Source organism: Kryptolebias marmoratus, linkage group LG12 (assembly GCF_001649575.2).
Source record: "Kryptolebias marmoratus isolate JLee-2015 linkage group LG12, ASM164957v2, whole genome shotgun sequence".
NCBI classification, from domain to species: Eukaryota; Metazoa; Chordata; class Actinopteri; order Cyprinodontiformes; family Rivulidae; genus Kryptolebias; species Kryptolebias marmoratus.
Genome location: NC_051441.1, coordinates 9484724 through 9501870, shown reverse-complemented (window position 1 = coordinate 9501870; position 17147 = coordinate 9484724).

Below are 17147 nucleotides of genomic sequence, written 5' to 3'. Positions count from 1 at the left end.
TGAAGCAGATTTTAAAGAGAACAATGTTGCTGAAGAGATCTTAGCATATTTTTATGGGGAAAATATCTGTAAAAAAAGTTAAATAGTTTCTTTAAATACTAGAAAAGGTACAGAAACTAAATGAAGGAGCTGAACGTGTTGATATATGAACGGTGAAAATAGCACAAAGTTTGCCGAAGTATTTAGATCGCTAACAACATATTGACAAAATAAAAAAGAGAAAACAACAGTGTGACTGCTGAGTCAGCAGTCACACAATAAACAGCTCAAGGACACAAAAAGAAAAGTAAAAAAAATAAATAAATAAAAACAACCGTTCATTCTGCAAACTAAACATTTTCCTTCCCTTCATTTTCCCTCAGCAAGGCGAGAAGAGTGATAAATTACAAGGTAGCATGTAGGTGTTTGCTTTTGGAGGAAACCGAGGAAACTGCGACGTGGGGTGGATGTTTATAACCGCCTTCTGTTCCGATCCTTTCACTTCCCCACGCAGCATCAGCTTCACAGTACTGCGGTCTGTCTTCACCTGGGGGTCTGGCGCAGACTCAGTCTCCACATCTTACGGCGCGTCCACTTGATGTCCCGATGTTCATGAAGGAAGGCTGCTCTCCTCTCACCAACCTGGGAAACTGAGGACTTCTAAAGAGAAGGCAAAAGGTTTCCTCCTGGGTTCAGATATATACACGAAGGAACTGTATCTGTTAGATCCAAACAGAAACCCAAAATAAAATCCAAAAAAACAATTTAAACTCGTTTCCTTTAAAGCCATCTGTTCCATTTAAATCTGTGTGTCATCCCACAAAGATCTTAACTATGGTTTTGAGGTCACCTATAGTCAGTTTTAGTTACATTTATTCAAAACAAGGAAACTTATCTGTTTAGGAATGTACAACACCCACTTCCCCTTCTCCCGTGTCAGGAAGACGGTGGTCATTTGTGGGAAGAAAGAAAGAGTTACTCAAGCTTAGCTCACAAAAGACGACTAAAAAAAACAGCCATGACTGGAATACATCATGTTTTTGTGATGACTAATAAGGAGATTGCTACCAGCGTTATTTTATTTTGGGTTTCTGTTCTGTTCTGATCATCTTCAAACTTCCTGAAAAAACAATTGGAAAGGCAATAAAAAATTTTTAAAAATCATGGTTTGTTCACTCCCCTTGTTCTGTCAAAATTAGAAAATGTTGGATGAACATAAAAGAATAAAGCTAATTACAAAGTAATAATCCTTTCACGAGGTTGAGACAAATAAGACGAAACATCAGCAGAAGAACATGAATTCCCATGAAGTGAAGGCTGTCACATCTGGAGGACAGGTGTACGACTCTTTTTGGATCAAAAATGCATCATTGAAATGCTAATTTAAGTGTTTGAGAAAAAAAAAAAAAAAATCACAAGTGAACAAGACAACCGAAGAAAGCAGTGACGGTTGTCTCTGAAAAGATTGGACGGAGATATTTTAGTGAGAGGACAACTGTAACGTGTCTGAAGCGTAACCTGTTCTCCGGCCCTCACTTTGAAACCGGCTGTGGCCCTGAAGTCATTACACCTTCAAAGGTAATTAACACATGGCTTTTGTTTGGGTCCGATGGACCCCGGATTATGTAGCTACAGATGGTCCGGAGGGGGGCCAGCGACAGATACCAAGAGCAAGGTGTGCCTCGATGTGCTTTCATGTCAGCAGGAAGTGCTTGACCCCTGGCCCCTCTTGACCTCAAATCTAGGCTGTCAACACCACTTCCTTGAGTGGCCTGTAAAGTTAAACATGTGGACAGAGACAAGAAGGTCTTTGGACCTTTTGCTTGATGAGCAAGTTGACCCAGCTGGCATCTCGGCTTCGCTTTTGCCAGTTATGGAAATGCAGGGTTATGTAAGATCAAAGATTTGTTTTTATCAGTCTTGTGAGGGAAACAGAACATTAAAGGGTGGCTGCTTCATGAGCCTCAGAACTGAAGGAAGGATTACATTTTGTTTTCTATCACAAGCAGGTTTTTGTCTGCCCGGTTTTAATGTTTTGAGCGTCGCATTCTTTTCTTTTTTGGATAAAAAAACTGCAAACTGACTTACCTCTTGAGGTGGTCAATGGCAGCACTTTTTCCAGTTAAAGAGAGGTTTCTTTTTACCTTAAAACCACACAAAGAAGACCACTCAGATGAACCACTTTTCCCTTCGAGTCTTCTGATCTGTCCCTTGGTACTACAAGGATGTGTGTCATCATGTGTCAAAAGATAGAGCCATCTGTTACCCATGTAGATCAACTTCATGCTCAGTCAATTCTTTTTCACTAATCTTTGTATGAAAAAATATTTATTCCTTTTTTTAGTTTGAGATAAATTTATTCTTTTTTCTTCTTTGGTTTTAATTCTAACTCAACGTGACATGAAACATCTCGACGGGCAATATACAAAAACGACAAAAAACCCCCTCTAAACTGACTTTGTGTGGGTTGGATTTTTTTTTTCGAGCTTTGAAAATCATGCGAAACTCCATCTTGCAAGATGTCAGCAGTCAACAGTGGTAACTTCTGGAAAATATTGCAGAAGTAAATCAGAAATGATTTATAGGCCATAACAGGAAGAAGAACCGCTGAAAGTTTCTACCCATTTGAAAAGATCTTTTTTTTTCAGCTTTCAGCAGCAGCCTTTTCCCCACATAAATATATGAAATCAACACAAAATTACATGTTGGGGGACACACAATGTGCAAAAAACATGAAAGAGTCATAAAAAGTGACAAACTTCTCCTTCGGTTGTTTTATTGTGAGAAGAAGTCATCCTGAGTTCTTGTGTCAGAACTGCCTGCTCAGGCTGATGAGTCTATTCATTCAGAAGAAAGCAGAAAAAGTAAATATATATTTCAAAATAAAACTGGACTGCAAAAACAATATGCCTAAATACTAATGTTCTTAAATTTACACCCACAACAAAAATTAAAAAAATAACAAGAGCTAGACGATAGAAATGATAGATGCTGGTAATTTATTGCCTTGTGCTAAACACAGGGCTTACAACATTACCAACCTTACCAAGGATGTTTCTAAGACACAAATCATTGGCTACATCCAATAGCTTTTCCTTATTTTGCTTTTTTGATATAATCTCCTAACATTTACCAAAATAAATAAAATGCACTTTAATCATGACTAAGTAATGTTCTCTCATCTCAGCTGTCAAAGCATGAACGCTGTTGTTTTATGTCATTAGAAACTACAGATATGCAGATGTTGCCACTTTATGTTTCTTAAACTGTCTCTCTGACATCCGACTAACACCCATTGGGAGAATTGCATGATGGGAAAAAACAAAACATGTGTTTGACTGTATAAATTGTTCTTACATTGTATGTAATTACATTAAGGTCTCACAAAAAACAATAATGGATTGGTGTAAAACTCAGCTTTTAAGAAAATTACTTTTCTTCCTCCTGCCTGTACATTCACATACACGACTATGGAACATTAGTTTGAAGAACTGAAACATCCAAAGTAATTCAATAAATGAGTAACGCGTGGCAGAGAAGTTCCTGGGTTAGAAGGAGTGAATGGTCTCATGGTGGAAAATATGGCTTCACATAATTCATTTGAGGGATCAGAACTGAAGCAGCAGCTGTAAACTCCGCAGCACATGATGTCAGTCAGAACCATCAGGCTGCTGCAGCTTTATCTGTGCTTCTGCGAGCATCAAACGCACACTAATCTTCTACAGTTTCATATGAATTTCCTAAAGCAGACATATGGATCTGTGGGTCAGCAGCCTGTCTCAGGAGTGTGTTTGATGATGGCATTTTATTGTTCCAGAAGGTCAAGATCTTCAAAGCTCTCCTTCTGTTCTCCACAGGGCACTCGGGCTGCAGCTGTCAGTATACGCTCGGCTTTGTGTTTTTATACGAGAGAAGAGGTAGGTCAAGCCCACTCTCACAGAAATGTTTTTACTGGGGGGGTAAGCTCTCAGTGGACACCATAATATTGTTGTTCTGCCCTTTTGTGCTGAGGAGCGGGAAGCGTGTGAATCCCGTCTGATGGGACGTCACCACCGCCGGGTCTGACGCTGATCAAATAGCCTTTTTGGCATGATTCAGCACTGTGCCCGTGAGTGTGAATGAATGTGTATGTGTGTGAACTGTTACAAACAAAACAGATCACCACTTTGGCTTTAGATCAAATGTCTCCTCTTTTGTGCTTCTGTGAAGCACTCTGTAAGATCTTTTAGACCAACGCCAAACCAAAGTCTTGCACAACCAACTGTATTTTGAAAGGTTTGCATATGATCTAAGCTGACATGCTGCTTGAGAATAGTGGTTCTCAAACTTTTCAGCTTCTTACCCAAAAACTAACAGGCCAGAGACTTGTGGCCCTAACCTTTGCTGGGTAAAGAATAAAAATACTGCTACAAAGCCAATTAAACAAGACCCTAATGACAACACAAACACCTAAACTTTTCGTTTTTCATTTTCTTCATATAACTTTGTTCTCATGATTCTTTTTCAAAGTTTATTTGATACATGAAGATCATCTGGAGTTTGAAAATAGTGACACAAAAAAAGATACAGTAACCATTTCTGTTCCACAGAAAATAACAGGTTTTTGCTAAGATGAGATCGAAGGTTGTCGCTGGACATCAAGAACAACCTTCAATGGGCTGAGGAAGAAACATCCCATCATAGAGGAGGACCTGTTCAGCAAACTGCGGAAAAGGCAGCCAATTGACCTGGTAAGGATGCATAAAAAGTGGTGCACTAGGAATTAGGAATCTTGGCACAGATTAAAGCTAACCCACATAAAGCAACTACAACCACTGCTTTTCGCAGCAATGTTCATTCCTTGGGAAATAGGACTGATTATTCACAGATGCAATTACATGCACACAACAAACAGTGAGAAATTGTTGTGTTAAAGATACAGCAGCCTCCTTCCATGGAGGCAAAAAAAGAGCTCAGCTGTATACCTGAGTGTCCGCCGTCTGTTGTACATCTTGAAGCTCAACAACAAGACGGTGACAGAAGTGGTAACTCCGTTCCCTCGATCTTTGTCTCAACCGGAGCATTAATGACAACTATGGGACAGAACAACAGTATGATAGAGACCATGGATTCAGGTGGGTGTAAAGACACCAAACCACGTCAAGAGTTCCTGGATTACCTTGGTCTTATGAGATGTTTTAAGCACTGCTCCTCTTTCATGTAGTGTTTAATCTCCTTCAGTCAATCAAGAACAAGCAAAATGTGCAACAGCTTCATTTCTCGGGCAACAAGGCTGCTAAATTCCCACTGACGCTCATCTCAACAAAATAAACTATGTTTCATTTCATTTGAAATGATGGTTGCAGCTATTTGATAGTTAAACATCTAAAAAACACCAGTCAGTATTTCTTGATCCACAGAGGGGTTCTACTTCCAACTTTGGGAACCACTGAATTAGATAGAAACAGATGTGAATCTTATTATAATACCATCTGGATCAAGAGCCCCATTTACAAAACACTTTCAAGCTTGGCCTAAGACCGCTTTTGGTTGTCTCGGTAGGATTTATAAAATGACAAAAGGCGCAGAGCCACTAATTTATTAGGTTAAAGAAAAAGGCCAGTATTTCTTCAGCCTTCAGGTGATAGATGAGAAAAAAGCTGAGACTGTGTAACTGTGTTTTAGCTTCCCACCAATCAGAAAACCTAAAGCCAGGATAGACGAGGAGTTAAGTGGATTATGTGGCCAACAAAGTTCCTCTGACCTCCTCTACTCTCAAGCTGACCACCCTGAAATGCTGACTGTTCTTACCGTCGCTGTGATGTCGCTCCACCCTCCTTACCCTTCTCTCATGACAGGATGTCTCTGAAAAACTCCCTCCTGACTTCTCCACCTGTTTTCCCATCCAGCAGGCTGAAGAGGCTCCACATATGAAGTGCCCTGTTGCTAAACATGTAGTCCTGAGATGGTCTGTGGTTTGTGTCTGGAATGTTGTTTTGGACTCACTCGCAAAGGTATGACTCAAAACTCACCATCACCATTCCCAATTCTGTTGATCTTCTAGCTTTACAGACCTTTGGAATAATAAAGACTTTGTCTGGCAGTATCTGATCTTTATACTAAAATAACAACAGAGACAATTCAAACTACTATAGTTTATTACATATTAAGACAATTAAATATGGAGCATCATACTGGACTCTGGCTCTTTGTGACAAATTCTGAACAGCATTCATGAACGAGTCTCCTAAAGGACTCAAAACTTTTCTGAGGGTTCTCAGTTCGTTGCGGTGGCTGCAGGGCCTTGCTCTAGTGTTGCTGGAATTTTGAACATATTTGAAAAGTTTGTGAGACAAATTTGCTCGAAAATAGCTGTGGGCTTCTGGAGCCCTTCTCAATTTATTATCCGTAAGTGTAGAGAACTAGAGCTGCATTGTTTTGTTGACACTTACAGTATGCAAACTCCCAGCAAATTTTGACCCCAGTTTTTCGGGGAGTTCACTGTGAAAATGTGCGTATTTTTTCCACAATTTAGTGTCCCCTATTAGTCCCCAAACAGTTGCAGACTAGTGACAAACTACTTTTAGTTGTATGAATAATTTTCCTTTCAATTTCTTTTCATTCTAAGTAGTGTAAAACTTTGATTGCATGTTGAAAGACAGGATCAGTGTTTTAGCCTTTGATGCAGTTGGATAAAACGTAAAATGCAAAAAAAAAGTTTTGGTTAGATCTGATCAGTTCTGTTGCAAGTTCACTTGCTAAAGAGTGGGACACAGTAGCAGCAGGGGTTTAGCGTTTAAAGAAAATGCTGTCACTTTGATCATTTCCTTCTGGACTTTGATGTCAGAACTCTTGAAAGGGTTGATAATGATGTTTAATTGATTACATAGCATAAACAAGCTTGGTTTGCTCTCATATCATTCATCCCTCCCCTTTTCGTGTGTTCTCTCCAAAAGAAGATGGCTAGCATGCCATATTGCCCTTTCTCTTTCTTCTTCTAAAACAAACAAAGACGGCAAACATCAAAGCCGTTCTTGCTTAATAAAAGAAGACCTCAAATATTTTCCATTATGTTTAACATGGTTTTGGGTTTCGCCAACCAAAGGAACAACAACAGGACAGAATAAAATGACGCCTTTTTGTTGTGCTTCATTTCTGTTCTACAGAGGTTAAGCAGAGCAAACTTGAGCCTGTTCTTTGATCTCATTGGCTCTAATTATTCAAAGGTAGTCTTTTTCTTTTCTACTTCTCTTCAGAGACATAAGTCCCCCTCCTCGCCCATCCCTCCACACACTCCTTTGCTCTCTGTTCTCACTGTCCCTTTCCACCCTCCTGATTATGATAGGCCGAGCTCCTGGCTAAAACAACAGTCTGTCAGAGGATCGCTTTCCTTTGAAGTCGACGTCAGTCAGTTGTGTTTCTGTCTTGAGCCAAAGTACTGACCCCTGACCTGCAGTGATTACTTCCCGTGGCGCAGCCAAGCAGAGATAACTGTAAATGCAGGCCTTTGATATCCACTTGAGAACAGGAGACTGAGCCTGGAGGGAACCGAGTGATGCTCAGGCATCGCTGCATGTGTGCGTGCTTACTCGCCAAGATACAAAGACAAGGCAGCATATGGCAGAGACCAAAGAAACGGGTACAACTTCATTAAAGCTGTTGTCCTTGATTGTCTCTGAATCTAAAGAAGAGAAGCACGAAAGTCACTTGGCCAGGTTTAAAAATAGACATACACAGTTACAGATGTAGAATTAAATGCAACACTTTCCTATAGATTTTAGATTATGTAACTGGACCGATGGTTTCGTTTTAATTTGTGTCACTGTGTTATTCACCTAGCTATTGCCCTAGATAGGTAATTACCCTTAGGTGTTATTACCTTAAAATTGCCGTTACAGTACCTTAAAACCCCAATATTTAACAGATTATGTCTCAGTTGTTTAGTTCATACAAAATAACTAAACTTCCAGTTCCATTAAACGGGTTTATCCATTTTTGGTCAAAGCCAAACTAGAATTTTCCCAACTAATTTAAGTTTGCTAAGTTAAGCTTGTGTTAGGTGCTTCATATTAGCACCATAGACATTATATCATAAGCAAATTTTAGAAGGATTTAAAATGTTTTCCCCCTAAAAAATACATTACATTAATAGGAATGGTTTCAAATTATTGGATTTTTTTGTTTTTGTTTGGAGAAACAAAGCAACGAACAGAAGCTGGAACCAAGTTTAACAAACAAAAAAAGATTTTTAAAATATCGATTTTCTTTTGTCATAATTTTATCTGCGTCCAGATGGCAGACTTAAATCACATCTGCAAAGGAGTGTGTCCACTTTTTTTGAGCCCGGATATGTAAATAGTTGTAAATATTTAAGGTGCAATCAGTTCATGAGCCAAACTGGTCGTCGTTTCTGTTCAAATGTTCAGTTATGAAGCTGTTATATTTACAAACTGCTCCAATCAGCCTGACTGAGAGGTCTGAAGACGTCGGAGAGCACCAGTCTGTGCCCGACACTTACGGCACAGGGAGACGCAGTCATTACTGGAATGACTGCTGACAAGTTCAGCTAAACAAGACCAGAGCAGAGCAGCCTCTCATGTCGAGGACCGACGAAGACGAGCGGATGAGCTTTATTGATGGGAATCCACTCTCCCTCTTCATCCCCAGCTGTAATTATGGCCTTTTATTAAATCATTTTAATCTCTGCTTTTTTCCTCAGAAGAAAAGAAACAAACTGCTGCTGAAATGAAAGTCTTACGAAAGTTGAAAATAGTAAACCCAAAGCCCTGTCATTTACAGAAAAGTTTGGTCATCATTACCTAAATTAGATTTGTTTTTTCCTTTTCTTTTTTTATTTATTTAGTCATCTAGTAAATCAAGTGAACCTTCAAAACATGTCCAGAATGAATGCAAACATAAATGTCTTTATATGATAACTTTTGAACAATGTATAGCTTTATTATGCCTTTGTTTTGCCACATTAATGTATTTGGTTTGATCAACAATCACATTTAATGTTTGAACATTTTTGCTTGCAAACGCTGAAAGCAACACATTTTTGAATGAAATCACCTTTCATGTCTCTGATATAAGTTCAGCCATCCAGCTCTATTCCCTGCTAAAACCTTTCCCTGCTCTTAACTCCCATAGCTGTGTGGTTTTGCCTTCCACTCACAGTTTGGCGCATATTTTCTTTGAGCTGATTTATTACCGTCAGGGACGACACGGTAAAGATCAGAGGTTTACCTTCTCTGTGGTCCTTGTTGCTAAAAGAGCTCTGAGTGTTTTTATTCCAACTGGGTAACTTTATTCATCAAAATAATCTTATTATTTCTATAGGCAATATGTGGTAAGAACTGAAGCTGCATGTTCTCCGGAACATACAAGCTTTTTTTTTTTTTTTGCATGATCAGATGGGGAATAAAACCTGCTCCTTCACATCGTAACTCTGTTCAAACCAGCACTGCAAGCCTCCAACTATTGTTTTTTTTTTTCTTTATATAAGTCTTAAATTTTTCATATTCATGAAATGTATTCTGCATTGATGCTGTTTCCAACATCCACCTCAGGAGGGTGCTGCAACTGCTCAGGATTTTGCCTTAATTTCAGTCGTAACAGCAGGCCTCGTCACCTGTCGCCCTCTTTAGTTGGCGTGCGCCGCTTCATTCCTTTCCACAGCTCTGTTTATACAACTACATGAACAAACAATGTATTAAAGTTGAACTGTGGTGTGCTGGTATTTTGAATTTGATTGTCTCTCCTCTGTCACACGTTTGTTAAAAAGAGAGTCGGACGATGACAGTCTGAATGATGTTTCAGCAGAATATTTCTTCCTTTCATTGTAGTTCTGTGCACGTCATGAGAAATTCTATACCTTTTCTGGTATGGTCTTTGTTTTCGTGTTTATTCAAAGTGCTGATTTAGGGCACATGTTTGGCTGACAGGGCAGTGCACCTCTTTCATGTCCCTTCTGTAATTACTCCAATTAGTCATGCGAGAGAGGAGGGTTTCAGCTGCTGTCTCTTGGATTATAATTTACTTCTAAACCAAGATAAACTCTGCTGTGTCCACGGCACATTCATCATTTTTATTTTTGGTCATTTCATTCCTTTGGTAACCGGATGAAAGACACCTAAAGAAGTCTGTCCTTCGTTCAAAGATATTTTATTAGGTGGCTGCAGTGATTTATTAGTTTTAAATGAAGCTTCTTTTCTCAAACAGTGGCATGTTGTCCGCTGTCTTTGAAATGTAAATAACGTGACCGCTCCCTGACTACACCTCCCGTGTAAACAGCCGCAGCTCCACCACCGGCCCTCCACTGATGCAAACCGTTTTAAGTGTAGAATCGGGTCAGGGAAAGGGGACCACTCGAGGAGACCTAACTTGGAAAACCTCTTTCATGTTGTGGAAAAGTGATGAACTTCTGTTGTAGTTTATTGCTGGTGTGATTTTTTAAAAGCAACCCCCCACCACCCCCCTCCTTGGCTCTTTGAAGTGAGAATGGGTCTGTTTTTGTCTACAGTGTCACCACGTAGAGGACCACTGCCCGTCTGTTTCTTGTCTGCCACTGGATCAGATGAAATTCTTTTTCCAGCGCTCAGACTCGTCTGGCTGAACACCAAATGTAATTCTGTAAACAGGTGCTGGAGAAGCTCTGAAGAAGCGATGTTTTGCTTTGTGAAATTTCAAAAGCCAAAGTAAAACTTTCAGAACATTGAAAACCAGCAGTCCTTGAATGAATGCATATCGTTTGCAGCGTTGCGTGCCAAAGTTTTACACGAAGATGTCGTGTGATGTGTTAGCGCTCAGAGTAAATGCTGGGGATGACTCTCAGCTACTACCGCGCCAGATTTTATTTCAGTATCTGGAACACTGACTGAGTTAGAGCCATTTTTGTGTTTCCTATGGTCAGGTGACTATGACGGCCATCTCAAAAAAGGCTGACTTCAAAAGATAATAAGTTGTAGATGTACATCTAAGATTACTAAAGTTGTCCAGTGAATCATGAGATATTTTGCTAACAGACAGGGTTGACTCCAATTGTTATTGCCAGTGTTTTAAATGATAATCTGTTAGTTCTCAAAGGATGCTATAAGGAGGACTCTCAGCTACTACGAATGAAGTTTCATTGAAATTTGTTCAATGATTCATCAGATATTTTGCAAACAGACAGAGAAACAAACAGGCATTTAAATGATCCTTTGTGGCGGTGGATGATAAGGAAACACTGAAAATGGAAGAGAAAAAGAAGCAGTACTTGAATAACAGCTGACTGAACTGAGATCCTATAAAGCAACAAATACAGTAGTTGTATGCATAGAAATGATATTATTCATTGGTTTAATATATTGGGTTTAGCAGCTGCAGTGTGTGCTTACAAACCCTGCTACACTCAGGTATACGCTCATATCTCAAGTATGTATTTAGAAAAACTAAATTGTACTTTTAACATATGGTTATTTATTGATTTCTGCTCACTTTCTGTGTTTCTCGACTCGTAGAACTTTTATGTTGAAGACATTTTCCAGTCAAGCCCCCTGAGAGCGTGCAGGTGTTTCCACACATTTCACTGACATAAAACTTGGATTTTATGTTAGTCGACCCAACTGATCAAATTCTGGTAATAAAAAAGGAGGTCTGTTGCAGTGTTTTGTAATGCAAACATCATAACTGGCACAAAATGAGGAGTTACTTAGTGAATCCAAGAGAAATGCACCCCAGTTTGCTGGAAAATTTCAAACACTTTCCACCTTTTTTTCCTGAGCATTACCCTTTTACAAGTTTTTAACCATTTTTTTAAACAGTGATTTGTGCTTCAATACTAAAAAATGGAATAAGGTATGGTTAGGTGTTTTCAGGGAGCATGGAAATAAGCTAAGCTAACCACCTCTAACTTCAATTTGAGACATTTTCTTGTGTAACTTTTAGAAAAGAGTTTATAAAAATGTATTTAATGATCATCTTTTCTCTGACTTTCTGCTAATATTATCACCCATGCCACCATGCTGCATGAAGCCAAAGCTTCTTTACGTTTTTATGGTACAAACTGATAAATTTGCCCTGCGGCAACACGTGTCAAATTCTTGCTCTGACAGCTGTTTGGTTTTTTTGTGGTTTTTTAAGGCTAGCTAAAACAAAGGAAGGAATCATTTTCCCCTTTTTCATTATTTTTACTGATTGAAGTGTTGCTTTCTGATGCTATTTCAGCTCCAAGAAGAGCTTCAAAATAGTGCTCTTTCCAAGCACTGACATATAAACTTGTTTTATTGCTCAGATGTAAGTTTGCGGGCAAACATAACACAGGAAGACAAAGAGACAGGCATTTTTTTGATTTCCTCCCAATAAATGTTTGGCTTCGTAACAATATTGTCTAATGTGGCTTTTGAGGATCTGGGTAGTTCTCGCTCTGTGGTGTGCCGGAGGGCTTGTTCGTTTGTGTAATAAGGTGGTAATCTGTCTACAAGGAGGATCTCCCTCAAATCTGAAGCGGACTGTGTCTAATGCCTCTGATGAAACTTCAATCCTCTGGTCTATATTAGTGGTTAAAGTGATATAATGATCTGTCTCAGCTGTGTTGACTGTTCCTTGTCTTCTGTTGGGCTGTTTGTTTGTGTTTTTGATCTGTTTCTGATATTAGACCCTAAAACTACTGGGTCCTCCGAGGAACGAGCGTAAATTGCATCCAAAAGAGCAGCAAGCAGGGAAGTCCACGCTGACCTACGGTCCCGCCGGACTTTGCTGTATTTGTTAGGCCTTTTTCAGGGTGTTGTGGACTTTCCATCTGTGGCACTGCAGGATCATCAGAGAAAAACAACATCAACATCGACGTTACGGGGAAGGGAGGGAGACTGAAAAACATGATCCACTCCGCAGTGTGTTTGAAATGTTAACTAAAGAAAACAAGCGGGCTAATGGTTTAGTATTTAGATATTTTCTTTGGTGGCTTTGAAGTCAGTGCCTATGGTGTATGTCAACCCCAGGCAGCTCTGAAAAGTAGCCTGACTGTGAATATAAAGATACCAGAATAAGCTCAATCCCACCTCTGACATGGAGACAATTTCATTTAGACCCCTCCCTCTAGGACAGGGTCTTGCTTCTAACTATATTAGGGCAGAAAATAAAGACATTTGCTTTGGAACCGGACATTAATATCACTGCTTTTATGGTAAATTCAGCATGGGAGAAATAAGTTCTCTTCCATCATAGTGAAGAGAGAACTTAACCAAACTTAAAGTGTTCCCCTACAAGGACAAAGCTTTTTGTTTTTTTCTCTTGAGAATTTTAGTTTCCAGTTTTGCTCCATAGTTCTAGTGAATTTGTTCAAAAAATGCGCTGTTTTTTTTTAAAAAAAGGCTCACTTTCAGGCCAAAAGTCTACTGACCAGGTCGACACACTACTCCACTACTCATTCTGCTAATTGTCCAGCATAATAATGAGCAGAAAAGTTGTTGAGCGTTTAAAAAACCCAACCCAAACTATCTATGTGGCTCAGTAACAGCAGAGTTTACTGGTTGTGTCTATTGGAGACTACTTTGCAACTCAAAATAGCAAGAAAATAGTGAAAACATAGGCACATTTTTGGTTGCAGACTCACTGAATTCTGGGTGTTTGCAATCAAACCATTTATTTCAGACATGTTAAGCTGCACATACAAAATAGTCACAGTCTGTTTTGAACAGGTTGCAAAACTGTATTCTAGTTGTTGCACATTATTGCACTACTCACCTCGGCCCACTTTATACCCACATTCATGATTTAATCTACTGGAGCACACTTTTCAAATGAAATTAGGCAGATTTGGGCCAGTTTGCAATAATTCTTACTTACCATCATTGTGATTTTTAGACCAGGAAATGTTTTGTGTCAGAGGAGAGCTCCCATGATGGAGTCTAAATATAAGTTCTAGTGGCCCTGAGATGCAAACTCAAGTGACAAGATTGCGCACAAAGCTGACAACTCCCCAGAATACTTTTGAGACATTTTGGAGACTCGCTTTCGAATGCCAAGTAGTCGCAGCCCAGTAAGATCCTGGCTTCCAAAAGTTCAGAGTTTTACTGCAGCCTACCACTCCTGCGTGGTAGTTTGCTTCTGTCTGTGTGGATCTACATGTGCATGTGTATGATTGTGTGGACTGTGTGTGGTGGGGGTGGTGGTTATTACTGCTTCTCGTTGGTTGCGGTGCAGTCCTGTCTGTTCTGTGGGACATCTGTGGGTTGCGTGATGGGCTTTGTGGAACGGTTCTCTGATGGGGGAGTTAAACAGGCACAGTCACGAGCTCTACCAGATGCCGTGGGCACAAGTGGCCGTGTCTCTTTGAGGCTTCACATACACGCACATTTGACAACACCCTACAGCACACATGCACACACAAAAACATAAAGAACGCTCAGTTAAACCACAGGCAGAAATCCTTGCTAGATTTACTTCATCCAGTAAAAATGCTTCACGAAATAACCTGTAGCATGGATGTTTCCTCAATCCCACAAAGCTGATCAAATCCCAGAAAGCTATGATTGAGTTTTTCTGAAACCGCCTGTGTGTTTTAGTTTTTATTGGCACAACATTGCACGTTTGATTCACTCTGATCAAAACAGCTCCCAACATTAATTGCAGCTCATACAGTTTCTGAAAGGCTTTACACAGCAGCCAAAATCGTAGTTTTATGCCTAATCTGCAGCTCTCCAACACTTTAATAGCCGCTTTTTTATGTTTATGGATTTATCCTATTTTAGGTTGGAGAGGGTAACTGTGCGGGTGACTGTGTGTGTTTTATCTCCATCTTAAAAAGCAAGCCATAAACCTTCCTGAAGACCAGAACATCCATTACAACTGCCAAGCTCTTTTGTACAAAGCAGCACAGAATCCCACAAAAGATGTGTCGTTTGGTGGGAAATTATGTGACACTGACTGGAAAACGTTGTGTAGTGGATTAGTTACTGTACGGTTCTTTTTGAGTCTATATCCGAAACATTGTCATCTCCCCCCACACATCAGATCCTGATAGATTTTAAATGATTTTAAAGGGCATAGCAGGATAATGAAGACCAGAGTGTAAACAGGCCAGTGATGTTAAAAAGAGAGGAAAACACTCGGGGAAATCAAACGAGTCTTTTCAACTTTGATGTTCCTCTCTTTCATTCTAAGCTGCCGTAGTTTAAGACATTTTATTGGTCTTCCACTGAGTCTTCTTCCCGCCACCAATTTTTCACAGGCAAAATTGAGATTTGAGCGGCACAAACAGGCAGCATATCCCTATAAGGTTTAAATTCCCTGTGCACAGTGAAGCATCTTTTCTATACTTTCTTATAGTATCCAAGTCATCTGTTCACTCAGACTGAAAGGATTTGAATCTAATAGACATATCTGTCATGTGTTTTCAGTTACAGTCAGAAAGGGGTCGAAATGTCAAGTTGTAGCCGACTTCATTAAATGTTTTTGATGCAGATTTGACAGCTTAGATCAAATTGGTCATCCTGAATGGTTTGCAATGTGCATAAAAACACACTCCTAACATCTTTTGAATTTTGGTTGTTTTTTTCCTCCCCCTTTCTGTTTCATGGTTCCGTTACAAAAAAGCAGAACTGCGCCCATCGCAGTGCCATGGGAGGCCCAACTGCTTTGGCAGGCAGGCTCTGTCCGTCAGAGCGGTTGTTCTTTTATGAGATTAGATGAAAGCGTGGGAAATACGAAACGCGTTTGATCACCGGAGACCAAGCTGCTTTACTGGTGAACCCAACGCCTCGGCTTAGACCTGGCAGGACATCACCTACAGTGGCTTGAGAGGAAGATAAAGATGAAATGTGGCCTCAAGCTTGATGCCAAACCTTCAGCTCCTGTCTGACCTTTTGCTGTTTTCTTTACTGTGAGAAACTAGAGGCTTAGCATTCTTTGAAGGAATGCATATCACCCGCCACTCTTCATGTGAGTTTTAGACAAGGAACATGTTAAGTTATTCAGCTATAGGTGTACATCAAATTATTCATTTCTGTAAGCTTCATTAAAATCCATTCAGTGATTCATGAGATGTTTTGTGAGCAGACGAACAAGGTTACCTCCAACAGTTGACGCCAAAGTTTTAGGCAAAGAACTTTCACATTGAGTGGCACATACAGTAGAGTATGTTGTGAATGACTGTCAGCTACAACCAAACCAAAGTTCAGCACAATCTCTCTAAATTTGACTGACTTATAACCATTTTTGTGTTCTTGAATGTCAGTGTGCTGTGGTGGCCAACTTCCATTTGGTTGGCAGTGAAAGTTAATCAGTTTTAGTCACAATGATCTTTTCGTGAAAGGTTCATTTAAATCTACTCAATGATTCATGAGATATTTTGCTAACAGACAGACAGAATTGAAGTCTAAATAGGTAATGGAAAATTTAAAATAAAGACCTTTTGCAATCTCTCAGTTCTCTGAATACGCATTGGTGGTCAGCCTCAGCTTCTACCAAACTAAATTTTAGTTTATTATCTGTAAAATGGACTGAGTTATAGCCAGTATTTTAATGTCACTTGGCCATTTTGAATTGGGTTGACCCCAATTCTTTCTGAGAGTTTCATTAAAATCTGTCCAGTGATTCAGGAGATATTATTGTCTGACTTCGCCTTTCAGAGGTGGGCGACAACTAAGAACTCTTGGTCTAATGTAATATTACATTGGTCTAATATAATGTTATATACAACACTTGAGTTCAACAATGCAGAATTATTAGCCTTCTTGTCAAATTAAATGGAAAAATCTGTTTTTGATTTTGAGCATTACATCATGGAATAACTCGGTTTTACCTGAGCATGGTGGAGTTACATCACATATGGTAATGATTGATTAATGATTTTGTTAGTTTTATTGCCACTTGGCAACTTGGAGCAGCTTTAAAGAGGCACCTGTCTTCTTTTCAAGCACTGCATAGTAAGAACCTGTTAATAAGTTGACAACATTTTTACTGGAAGACAGCATAACTCTCGTTGTGCAATCTTTATTCACCACAAATTGGGTTTTTTTTCACTCCCTCCCACAGAGCACATTCTGACAAACAACCTTCAAAGACCAAAACCGCAAGGAAAAACAACCACAAGAACTTCATGTACCTGCTCCAGTCCATTTCTTTCATTTTACAATTTTTTCTTTTGTCTTAAATCCAATAACTGGACTACTTATCAATCATGCAGAAAAACGGCAAAAAATCGAGAC